Source organism: Sus scrofa, chromosome 1 (genome assembly GCF_000003025.6).
Source record: "Sus scrofa isolate TJ Tabasco breed Duroc chromosome 1, Sscrofa11.1, whole genome shotgun sequence".
Classification (NCBI taxonomy): Eukaryota; Metazoa; Chordata; class Mammalia; order Artiodactyla; family Suidae; genus Sus; species Sus scrofa.
In genome coordinates, this window is record NC_010443.5 from 11,017,933 (window position 1) to 11,031,704 (window position 13,772).

The following is a 13,772-nucleotide window of genomic DNA, read 5'->3' on the forward strand; positions in this document are numbered from 1 at the left end:
AAACACAAGTACTGCAGACATCACCTCATTTTAGAAAAAGAAAGAGAAAGAATACAACCTGGAATAGTTGGTGAATCACCCTGAAAAATATCTCTGGAAAGGACTTCACAAGAATTTTAGAAATGTGGAAAATTGCTTTGTATCTTCAATATGACAGAAAAATTATAAGCTCCATGAATTAGGCACTGCAAAGAAAAGAGGAGACCATGTTGATAGCAGAAGGAAACGGGTGAGTTAAGAAACAGTAATAATCATAAAATTGAAATGAGTGTTGGGAGCAGTGAAGAGGAGGACTGATGCTGTGGAGAATGGAAACACGAATCTGGACCATCGTTTTGAGATGCTTTCCCAGAATGCAGAAGAAAAAAGATAAACAGAGACAAAATAGTGAGAGAAGATGGTCAATATGGAATATAGAGAAAAAAAAAGAGCCAATATAGGTAAGACTAACATATTTGAAGACAAGACAAAACAGACTCACAGACATAGAGAACAGATCTGGTGGTTGCTAAGTGGGAGGCAGGGGCAGAAGGTAAGATTGGGAGTTTTAGATTAGCAGGTGCAAACTATGATGTATAGAATGCATAAACATCAAAGTCCTAGTGTAGAGCACAAGGAATTATATTCAATACCCTATAAGAAACCATAATGGAAAAGAATATGTATGTGCATAACGGAATCACTTTGTTACAAACCAGCAACCAGCAACATTGCGAATCAACTATATTTCGCTAAAAAGGTAAAGGAATGCGTCAGTCAGGCCTCAGATTTCTCATCTTTGTTTCCAACTGCCAGGGAACAATGAAAGAATTACTCTAGAGATTTGAGAGGGGAGAAAAAAAAATACCCAACACTTGTATACTTAAGCAAGTAGTCTTTCATATGTGATCACAACAAAAGGAACTTCTAAGATACGCAATTATAGATTAGATGTAATAATACATACTTCACAGAACCATTGTGAGAATTATATGAAGTCATAAGTGGGATAATACTTAACTGCTCCCAGGTACCTCATAAAGGTAGGTTCCTGTTGCCTGAGTGAAAATCATAGTTGTTTACTAAGACTCAGAGCAGGAATATCAGGGATCTGTTACGTGACAGGCTCTCTTTAATCTTTGTTGAAACTGAGAGAGGGACACTGGCTACAACTACAGCTGTCTCACTCTGAGCATGTGACATGGTTTAGATGCTACATTTTAATATTCCTTTGCTTTCTATGCTAGGTTTTATTTTGGAGACACAACACTTACTCCAGGTGGATGTATCGAATAGGTGAGTAGTGGGGTCAGTCTCTCAAGGCAATAGGAATAAAAAGAAAAATAAACAAATAGGACCTAATCAAAATTACAAGGTTTTGCACAACAAAGGAAACCATTAAACAACAACAACAACAAGACAACCTATGGAATGGGAGAAAATAGTTGCAAATGCTGCCACTGACAAGCGCCTAGTCTCCAAAATATGCAAACAACTTATACAACTCAATAACAAAAAACAAACAACCCAGTTGAAAAATGGTCAGAAAACCTGAACAGACACTTCACTAAAGACACACAGATGGCGAATAGGCGCATGAAAAGATGGTCAACATCCCTAGTTAACTGAGAATTGCAAATCAGAAGCATAAGAGGTACCACCTCACACCAGTCCGAAGGGCCATTACTAATACGTCTACAAATAACAAATACTGGAGATGGGGCGGAGCAAAGGAAACCTTCCTACACTTTGGTGGGAATGTAAATTGGTGCAACTACTATGGAGAACAGTATGGAGATTCCTTGAATAACTAAAAATAGAGTTATCATAGGATCCAACAATTCCACCCCTGGGCATATCCAGAGAAAACCACAATTTGAAAATAAATTGCAGCACTGTTCATTGCTGTTCATTGCAGCCCTATTTACAATAGCCAAAACGTGGAAGAAACATAAACATCCAATGACAGAGGAGTGAATAAAGAAGATGTTGTATCCGTAAACAAGGGAATACTACTCAGCCATTAAAAAAAATGAAATCGAGTTCCCGTCATGGTGCAGTGGTTAACGAATCTGCCTATGAACCATGAGGTTGCGGGTTTGGTCCCTACCCTTGCTCAGTGGGTTAACGATCTGGTGTTGCCGTGAGCTGTGGTGTAGGTTGCAGACGCGGCTCAGATCCCGCGTTGCTGTGGCTCTGGCGTAGGCCGGTGGCTACAGCTCCGATTGGACCTCTAGCCTGGGAACCTCCATATGCCACGGGAGCAGCGCAAGAAATAGCAAAAAAACAAAAAAACAAAAAAAAAAAAGAAAGAAAGAAATCATGCCATTTGCAGCTACATGACTGGACCTAAAGGTTATCAGACTAAGTGAAGTGAGTCAGAAAGAGGAAGACAAATACCATGTGATATCACTCACATGTGGAATCTAAAATGTGACACAAATGACTCTATCTACAAAACAGACTCACAGATATTGAGAACAGACTTGTGGTTGCCAAGGGGTCTGGGAGTGGGATGGACGGGGAGTTTGGGGTTAGTAGATGCAAACTATGACATTTAGAATGGATAAGCAGTGAGGTCCTGCTCTACAGCACAGGGAACTGTGTCCAATCTCCTGGGATAGACCATATGGAAAACAAAAGACAAGAAAAAATGTATACATATGTGTGTGTGTGTTTATATGTGTGTCTGAGTCACTTATACAGCAGAAATTGGCACAACATTGTAAATCAACTGTACGTTCATAAAAATAACATCTTTATTTTATATTTTACATGTCTGGTCAAAACGGTCAGGGAATGAGCCTACTTGAAAATGCAGACAATTAAACAAATAGGTTCTGGGTGTATATATAAAGTGCTTTGGAAATTATATTTAAGGCCAGAGAAAGGTTTGAAATGCTCCAACCCACAATACCATAATATTCGGGTGGGTGAGAAGGGATAGAGCTGTAATGGGGTTAAAGAGGAGCACAGTTAAGTTTTGTTAATGGAATCTCTTCGTGGATTGTGTAGGAACTTAAAACACATTAATAATAAAAGCCCTGCTTTAAAACTGACCTTGCAGTTGAAAGATATGCACTTGCATCATTACCAATTAATGTGTTAGGTAACATGGCTTGGACTTAGAGAGCAACAAGGAGGAGTATCTAAATGATATTCACACATCTTAATTAGTGTCCTTAATAGTTTCTTCACCATCTTTCATGAAACCAATGGCACTACATTGCGAGCATCTTGTAATAAGCCAGACCAGGAAGCTAGGTTTGAAGCCAAGTCCTTAAAAGTGGTTTTAAGTTATGATGCTGACATGACCAGACTGTTTCTCTAGGGCCCCTTCTTAGCTGCAGGACTTTTGAAAGCAATCAGCCATAGCTTCAGACCTGAAGGTAACGGTGACTCCTGGGCAGCATTTCAGGGGCTCTGTAAGATCGGAATGCAAAATATAAAGAGAACTACACAAACCGAATTTCTTCTTATAGGGCCTTCCCCCAGGATGGACTAGTGATTTTAATATTGTCGGTAATGAAATATTAATGGTTCATCTATAAATTCAGTATTTGCTACTGAACAGCTAAAAGAATGTGGAGCACTAGTTTCTGAAATTTACTGAAAAAGAAGGCCCAGTGAAAAGCCTTATTACTGAAAAATGTTGGTGCAGTTCCTTACTGTGGGGTGCATACAAACTAGAATAATTTAGGTCCCACCCTATAATGGGTATGCTTTAATCCTTTTGCCTTCCTGGAAACTGTAATGCACACTTAAATTTTCTTGTTGGGTTTTCTTCTGATTCTAAAAGTACTCTATCCTTTAAGTGGTATCAGAGGGGGAACTGGAAAATTACAAAATGGAATGAATAAGGAAAAAAAAAACACAAGTTGAGCAATCGTTCAGCCTTTTTTTCTACATATAATACTTTCTTTTCTATATAAGCATAATTATTCATACATATATTCATAAATGCAGTATTTAGTTGAAATGTATACTTTTCTTTGGTCGCTTTCTTATGTCATTGTTTTTTTCCAAAAGTGCAATACGTACGAAACTGCTTACTTGATTGATATAACTTATTTTACCTGTAACTTATTGTTGGACGTTTTTTCCAGTTTTTTACTATTGAAAATAATTCTGCATTAAATATCTTTGTTCATTAATTTTATTTACATATCTAGATATTTTATCAAAATAGATTTCTGGAAGTAACATTTTGAAACCAGAGGGTACCTCTATCCTTAAGAACCTTTCTACATACTGCCAAATGGTTCTAAAAATGTTAAGCCAGTTTTATACACACCAACCAGTTGTGTATAAAAGAGTCTAATTTGCAAATTTCATTTTTTGTTTTAAATATTGCTATTCATTAACAGTGAAGATGAATGTTTTCAGATTTATTAGTTCTTTGTGTTTTTCTTCTAATAATAATCTGTTTATATCCTTTTGGACACCAGGATGTTACTAGTAATTATATCTTGGAGTCAATTAGGTCCCTGAGCATTAATAAGCATTTAAATTTAGTATTTTATAAGTGACAATAGAAAGATCAAGATCTCATCCTACACTGATAGGATTCTCTAAACAATTAACCACAAATAATGTAATAGACTGTGGCAGGATCCCACATAAGATCTGAACAAAGCTGCCGAGTGTTTTGTTGTTTAACCATTTGAGGCTCATTTATTTGTGGGCTACATAACACAGTTATTTAAGGTCAACTGACAGTGTCTCCAGAATCAACACGTTTTTTCCAAGATTATATTAAGAACAAGATGGAGTGATTATAACTAGAGCTCTCTCACAATATCATAACCAATTCTTGTTTATCTCTTACAGTCCCAACCAACCGTGACATCACAATTTTTAAGGACAGTTTTTATGACATTAACATTCATTTCTCCACCTCTTCCCCACATCTAATTGGTTTTTCGTTATTCTGCTTTTTTTTCTCAAGCAGTACAGTTTTTTAGGCAACCCTTTTCTTCTATCCAATTTAAGCATTCTAGACACTTAACATTTTTATAGAAACATTTTTTTTTGAGTGTTAACAAAAATACAAGACCAAAATTATGGGACTTTTGATCCTTTCAGCAGCAGAAGGATGATTTCCTTGGTGAGACAAAATGCAGTATTGTAATGCTGCTTTAATATTTTCACTTCTACAACTAGGCTGATTAACCTGGCTCACGATTAAGGCAAAAATAATATCAACTAATGGCATTCACATATCTTTCTTACTTTTTGCATGTAAATACAGAGTTAAATTCTAAGGCAGTTACTATAGCAATGGTCTATTCTATTCCATCATGTGAAAATTTTTAGAAAATAAGGCAAGAATTTGCTTTTGGAAACATCTCTCGCCAACAAAATAGAGACCCAGCACAGCAAGAAACTTTTTTTAATTTTATTTTTTAAATAATCCAATGAATTTTATTATATTTATAGTCATACAACATCATCACAACCTAATTTTAGAACATTTTTCCAACCCCTGTTCTCCCTTTCCCTCCACCTGCCCCTTTGGTAATCTTAAGTTATTCAGTCTGTCAGTCTGTTTCTGAGGGCACCCTAGCACTGTGTCTGTAGCTGTAGTAGTGTAGAGGTGAATTTTTCCCCTAAAAACTTCTGAAGTTACCCAAAAGTATGCTGCAAAGGCCTAATTTTTATTTGACTTTAACTGGTCTGATATTTTCATATTTTTTTGCTTCCTTTAAAAGATGCCTTCAATATGACAGTTTTCTCCTCTGAGGCATGTACCTGTTTCCCGTTTGAGTTCTGGTCCTAAGGTTTGTACACCTCAGCAGTAGGAGTCGTTTCTTTCTCTTCTCCTACCATGCACAATGTTTGCAAAGCCTGGCCTACCATATAATACCTAAGCATCTTATTTCAAAAATGTGTGCTACTTTTATTATGTGGCAGAAATGAATCAATTCAGCATGATATCCTATTTAATCACTGACCAGAAGAAATCTAAACATTCCCATTTTATTCCAGTTCAAATAACTGATCTTCAGAAAAAATTCAAATTTGGCTATATCTCTCAGAGCTGTTAAGCAGAGCAGGAAATTTTTGGGAGAAATGCCATATGTGTGACCGTGAGTAGAGAGCAGTCTGTATCCCATACAAAAATATTCCAGACAATTTATACATACACAAGCATTTAAAATGTGGGTTGAATAGTCAAATGCCTTCTTAAATTGTTTAATTTATAGTTAATCATATTTACATAATTAACTCACATGTTAGGACTGCGTGTGTGTGCATGCATCTGTGTATTCTTTCCACTTCCACGTTACCTGAAATTAATCTACCTAGCCTTCACCTGCCTGGCTGACATCAGTGATTGGTTATCTTCAGCTTCATTAGAGTTGGTTTTTGAGTCATCTAACCAAGTGTTCTGCAGTCTTGCTCCCCAAGTGGGGTCCAGAGACCCTATCCCAGGCCCTGAACTGGTCTGAAAGAAACATCCCAGGCCCTGAGTCAGGATCACCATTTTTAAAAAGATCCCCAGACAAAAAACATAAACACTAAATTTTGAGAAAGCATTGCTATAGGGCATATTGGTTTTACTTCTAAGCACATTTCATTTTTTTTTAAATAGAGCATTCTCTTCATTTAGGTATGTGTTGACAGAAGTATTATCTCAGGTTACAAATATCTTCACTTGAACATAGGGGGAAATTTTCCACTTTGTCCTACAAGAATATTTTCATGACTTACAAAACAGAACCACTGAATATATCAGCTTGACTTATTAAACAACATAGACCCCTAGAAACCAGGTGATTGTGCCTTCAAGAATAATGGCTAAATCTGCATTAAATATATATTTTTAAAAATGTTTGAAGCCTATATAGTCAGGTGATCTTCATAAGCATCCCAAACTAGGCTTGTCTGAGGAGGTTTTAAGGGAATATGTTTTCTCCAAAGACTACTCAGTTGTTAAAAAAAAATCAAGTCACCAGGGACTTGATTTTTTCTCTCAGTGGTATAAAAGACTTCATAAAAATTTGAATAAGTGGAGGAGTAACTGAGGGATGAGCAAAAGCCTCACCTTATATGTGGGAATAAATTGTTCTTGCTGAATGCTTTTAAATATAAATATTGGCAGAGCACTTCATCTCTTGCTCTGTTTTGAGATGTTCAAATATGATATACCCCTGGAGGACCTGATGGGCACGAAAAATATTTCTTTCTCAATATACTATGTATACAATGTGGATGTCTGATCAACTGCCACATGGATACACACACACACACACACACACACACACACACACACACTATGACAAAGGAAATAAGGCTGCTGAGAAGTCCAGATGCCCCAAGAACCTGGCTTAATGTTAAATTCAACTCGACCGGGAAGGTTTTAGATAAATCCAGTTCCCGGTGAACTTAGATGGCTTCCCTTCTCTGTAAATCATTGGAGCCGATCAAGCTTCACAGCGTGACTTCAGGATGGCTCTTCATTTCTGTTGTTTTTCTCCCTCTTGCTGGCTAAATAATGTAGCAAAACCAAATAAATTCAAGCAAAGCTTCTGATTGGTTTGTCGGCAGTTTAGCAATCTAGAATAATTTACTGATCTCAGAGACTTCATGGGAGCCTGTAATGTTTAGACGAGAAATAATAAAATGCACTCAATTGATTAAGCTGTTTGTAGATGTCTAAGAATTAGCATATTGTATAATGGCAAATATTTTATGATTACCAAGTGGCGCTGATAAAAGGGTTCGGTGCTATTGACCACTGGACAGGTAACCTCGATGACAGGAGAGTCTGGAGGAGTGAAAGAGGAATTCTCTGTGGACTGAATACCAAGTGAACCTGGGCCCCTCCTCGCCTAGCTTTTTCAATTGCTTGTTACTCAGCCTGCAGCCAGGATTCCCCAAACCCCCCAGGCATTGGGACCGCACTGCTGCTCAGTCCTGAGAAAATGCTCTAATGAGACCCTTGGCCGCCTGAGGCTGTATCTTTTCCCTGGAGTTCCTACCTTTCTCAAGACTGAACTCTTTAGGACTCAGTATGGAAGATCAACTGAGAGCCTCATCAGCTATAGTTTTCTAATGAGGCCTTTTTCTGCTTTTGTTGGTTTTAAAATAATTCCTCATGGCTTTCTAGAGATTTTGGGGGGCAACTTCAACATTGTTGCTCATACTTTACCTTCCTAAAAGTAGCACATGTTCGTGAACCTTGACTCTTCTATTATTATCTCAACTCAAAACGAAAAGTGTGATTACTTACCAGTCACGCTTTTCAGAAGCAACCCTTTGAAAGGTTTTGTGTTAATATTCTTTAAACTTTATAACCCCAAATAATGTGTTTTAACCTATAGTTCTTGTTTTATTAGCTTTAGATGGCACATAAATATCCCCTCAACCCCTTTCTTAAATATTATACATTCAAAAAAAAATCAGGAGTTCCTGTGGTCGTTCAGTGGGTTGAGATCCTGATATAGTGTCTGTGAGGATATGGGTTCCATCCCTGGCCTCGCTCAGTGGGTTAAGGGTCTGGCGTTGCCACAAGCTGCAGCATCAGTTGCAGATGTGACTTGGATTCAGTGTTGCTGTGGCTGTGGCATAGGCTGCAGCTGCAGCTCCAATTCAACCCCTGGCCTGGGAACTTCCATATGCCACAGGTGCAGCCGTAAAAATAAATAAATAAATAAATAATAAATAAATAAATGTCAGCTTCAGTTCTTCTTTTGCTTATTTTTAAATTTTAGCATAATATAATTATTCTCATGATTCCTCATCTATAAATAATACAGAGGCTCTTGATTTTCTACTATGTAGGACAAAGAGCAAAGTATTGACTAGACTGTTAAATGTGAAACTTTCACATTTAGTCTGTACTGGAAGTAAGTCTTTTATAGTTTGTTTATGGATTAATTCTATGAAATGGAAACCAATATAATTTATAAAGTTTTAATAACATAATTATGCAAATATAATTTATTGTAGATCCATGTTAGGTCACTTTATAAGAATCTACTAAAATCCTAAGTCACTTGGCTTAGCCCTTTAAATAAAAATATTCCAAGCTTCAAGGTTAAATGGATTATATTTGCTTATATTTGTTAATTAATTAAAATACTGACATAACAGCTTAATTTTCTACATAATTGATCATTATCTTTTATCTACAGATATTTGTTTCCTTAGAGTTTTTAATCATTTTCCATTTTTTTTCTCAGTTTACAAAACAAAGATATACTTTTCTTGCCAATCCACAAAGATAGTTTTTTTTTTTTTTTTTTGGTCTTTTTGCCATTTCTTTGGGCCGCTCCCGCGGCATATGGAGGTTCCCAGGCTAGGGGTCTAATTGGAGCTGTAGCCACTGGCCTGCGCCAGAGCCACAGCAACGCGGGATCCGAGCCGCATCTGCAACCTACACCACGGCTCATGGCAACGCCGGATCCTTAACCCACTAAGCAAGGGCAGGGATCGAACCTGCAACCTCATGGTTCCTAGTCAGATTCGTTAACCACTGCGCCACGACGGGAACTCCCACAAAGATAGTTTAGATCTTACTCTGTTGGAAATAGTTCTTCCCATTTGTCTTAATATATAAGTTACTACTTCTTGTTCTCATGTAACCTGATTATTTGTAGACCTCTGTACTGCTGATAGTCTATGATTTCATTTCAGAGCACCTCTCAGTTACACTGTTTCTTTTTCTTTTTTTTTTTAGGGCCACACCCATGGCACATGGAAGTTCCCAGGCTAGGGCTTGAATCAGAGCTGTAGCTACCAGCCTACACCACAGACACAGCAACGCCAGATGGGAGCTGCCATCTGCAAATGACACCACAGCTCATGGCAACGCTGGATCCTCAACCCACTAAGTGAGGTCAAGGATCGAACCCGCGTCTTCATGGATACTAGTTTGGCTCATTACTGCTGAGCCGCAGCAGGGACTCCTTACTGTTTCTTCTTCTAAAAATAATTTTACTGAGATATAATTCATATGCCGTAATATTTATCCATTTAAAGTGTAATAATTCAGGAATTCCTGGTGGCCTAGTGGTAAAGGGCTTGACGTTGTCACTGCTCTGGCTAGGATACTGCTGTGGCTTGGATTTGATCCTCGACCTGGGAACTTCCACATGCTGCAAGCCTGGCCAAAAAAAAAGTTTTTTATGTATTCACAGATATATACCATCACTATACCATCACCCAAATCTAGAATATTTAGAATCATTTCATCACCCCCAAAAGAAGTTCTTTTTCCATTAGCAGACACTCCCATAGCCTACCCTCTCTAGACTTAGTCAATCTCTAGCCTATTTTATATCTCTATAGGCTTGCCAATTTTGGACATTTCATATAAGTGGAATCATTTAATACGTGATCTTTTGTGACTGGTATCGTTCACTTGGCAGATGTTTTCAAGGTTCATCAATGTAGTAATAGTACTTCACTTTTTTATTGTTGAATAATATACCATTGTATGGATATTTACTTACTGTTTAGCCATTCATCAGCTAATAAACGTTTGGGTTTTTCCCACTCTTTGGCTATTATGAATAATGCCATTTTGAATATTCATATACAAACATTTGTGTGGACATATCTTTTCACTTTGGGGGGATATGTTCCCAGGATTGGAATTGCTGAGTCAAATGGTAACTCTATGTTTAACATTTTGAGGGACTGCTAAACTGTTCTCCAAAGTGCCTGTACCATTTTACCTTCCAAATCTCAATGTATGGTTCCAATTTCTTCACATCCCCTGAATAATGATTATCATTTGTCTTTTTTATTTTAGCCATCCCAGTAGATGTGAAGCAGTAGCTCTTGTGGTCTTTATTTGTATTTCTCTAATGCTTATTAAACATATTAAACATGATCATCTTTTCATGTGCTTATTGCTCATTTGTCTATTTCCTTTCCTGTTCATATTCTTTGCCCATATTTTAAGTTGTTTTTTAAATACTGAGTTATAAGAGTTCTTCATATATTCAGTATGGAAGTATCTTATCAGCTATATGGTTTTTGAAGCATTCCTCCTGCCCCTCTTCCCCCCTGGCCATGCATGCTTTGGTTGTGTTTTCCTTTCTCCATAGTGTCCTTTAAAGCATAAAATTTCAAATTTTAATAAAGTCCAATTCATCTATTTTTTCTTTTATCTCTTATGCTTTTGGTGTTATACCTAAGAAGATGTCGCCTAACCCAAGATCACAAAGATTGATTTGTTTGCTTTCTTCTAGGAGTTTTATAGTTTTAGCTTTTACATTTGGGTATATATTCCATTTTGAGGTTAATACTGTATATGGTGTGAGGTAGGGGTACAACTCCATTCTTTTGCATGTGGATATCCAGTTTTACCAGTGTAATTTTTTGGAAAGATTATTTTCCCCCTATTGAATTAGCACATTTGTTAAAAATGTTTATTCAGGACTCCGAATTCCATTCATGGATTTATATGTCTATCCTTTCTTTTTCCAGTGCTACAGTGTCTTAATTATTGCAGCTTTCTAGTAAGTTTTGGAATTGGAAAATTTGAGCCCTCCAACTTTGTTCTTTTCAAGATTGTTTTGGGTATTCTGGCTCCCTTGCATTTCCATATGCAGTTTAGGATTAGCTTGTCAATTTCCACAAGATAAAAAAGCCAGCTGGTATTTTGATATAAATTGTGTTAAAACTGTAGATTAATTTGATATTAAGTCTTCCAACCCATAAATATGAGATGCCTTTTATTTAGATCCTTTTCAATTTTTTTCAACAATGTTTTATAGTTTTCAAAACTACAAGTATTGCGCTTTTTTGTTCAGTTTATTCTGAAACATTTCATTCTTTTTGGTGCCATTGTAAATGAACTTGTTTTCTTAATTTCATTTTTGGATTGTGCACTGACAATATTTTATTTGGATGTACAATTAATTTTTGAACATTTTTCATTCTGCAATCTTGCTAATCTTATTTGTAACTTCTAATAGCTTTTTGAAGTATTCCTTAGGATATTCTATATATGATTATGTCACATGTGCACAGAGATAGTTTAACATCCTCCTTTTCAATCGAGATGCCTTAAATTTCTTTTTCTTGCCTAACTGCCCCGGTTAGAGCCCCTAGTCAAGTGTTGAATAAAAATAGTAAAAACAGATGTCCTTGTCTTAATCTTGATTCTATGGGGAAATCATTCAGTTTTTTTGTCATTGTTAGCTTGTAAGTTTTTTGTAGATGGCTTTGTATCAGATTCAGTAAATGCCCTTTGATTCCTAGTTTCTTGAGTGGTTTTCTCATGAAAGCACTGAATTTCGTCACTTAACTTTCATAGGTCTATCAAGATGATCATGTGAATTTGTCCTTTATTTTGTTAATGTAATATATCACACAGTAGTTTTTCAGATGGTAAACTTTGCAAATTATTTTGGATAAATCTCAATTGATAATGGTGTATAATCCTTTTTGTATGTTGCCAAATTTGGTTTGGTATACTAAATGAGGATTTTTATGCCTATATTCATAGAGGATATTGGTTTATTGCTTTCTTTCCTAATGATATCTTTGTCTGGTTAAACATCAGGATAATACATCCTTCATAGAACGAGTGAAAAGCATTAACTCACACTTCTATATTTTGGAAGAGGCTGTGAAGAATTGGTATTAATTCTTTATTTTATTTTTTTATTTTTTTTGTCTTTTTGTTATTTCTTGGGCCTCTCCCGCGGCATATGGAGGTTCCCAGGCTAGGGGTCTAATCAGAGCTGTAGCCACCTGCCTACGCCAGAGCCACAGCAATGCGGGATCCGAGCCACGTCTGCAACCTACACCACAGCTCACCGCAACGCCGAATCCTTAACCCACTGAGCAAGGGCAGGGACCGAACCTGCAACCTCATTGTTCCTAGTTGGATTCGTTAACCACTGTGCCACAACGGGAACTCCTTAATTCTTCTTTAAACGTTTGATAGAATTCACCAGTGAAGCCATCTGGGAACTGGTCTCTGGGGGAAGTTTTAATATTATTAAGTTACATACCTGTTATGTTACTTAGTTATTATGAAGGTAAGGACCAAAATTACACAACTCCATCCCAAATTAATTCCTCTCCAGCATAAACCTTCCAAGAGATGCTTTCCCTAGATAGTGTCCCAGCTACATTTGTTTCATTATCTGAGACCTCAAATTTCCACTACATTCACTTAGCACTTCCTAAGCAGGAGGAGGAATTCAACTCCATGGGTGACTACTACATACAATCATGAGGTCACTTGAAGAGCGGTGCCTTGTAATAGTTTCTGATGTCATGCTTATTTGAACAGCCAACGTCCTCTATTGGTAAGCACCCATACTTTAGAACCCCAGGTACCTGGGTCAGCCACCAATTCCTGTAATTCTCAGCCTTTTGTTGCTACTTGAAATGGTCAATGGGGGCCCAGTGTATAACACAGGGAACTCTACCCAATATTCTGTGATAATCTACATGGGAAACGAATCTGAAAAAGAGTGGATGTGAGGAGCTCCCACTGGGGCTCAGTGGTGATGAAACTGACTATTATCCATGAGGATGTGGGTTCCATCCCTGGCTTCAGTGGGTTAAGGATTCCATGTTGCCCTAACCTGTGCTGTAGCTTGCAGATGCGGCTAGTATCCTGTGTTGCTGTGGCTGTGGTGTCGGCTAGTAGCTGCAGCTCTGATTCAACTCCTAGCTTGGGAATTTCCATATGCCACAGATGCGACCCTAAAGAAAAAGAAAAAAAAAAAAAAAGAATGGATGTGTGTGTGTGTGTGTGTGTGTGTGTGTGTGTGTGTATAGTAACTGAATCACCTTGTTGTATAGCATAAATTATCCCA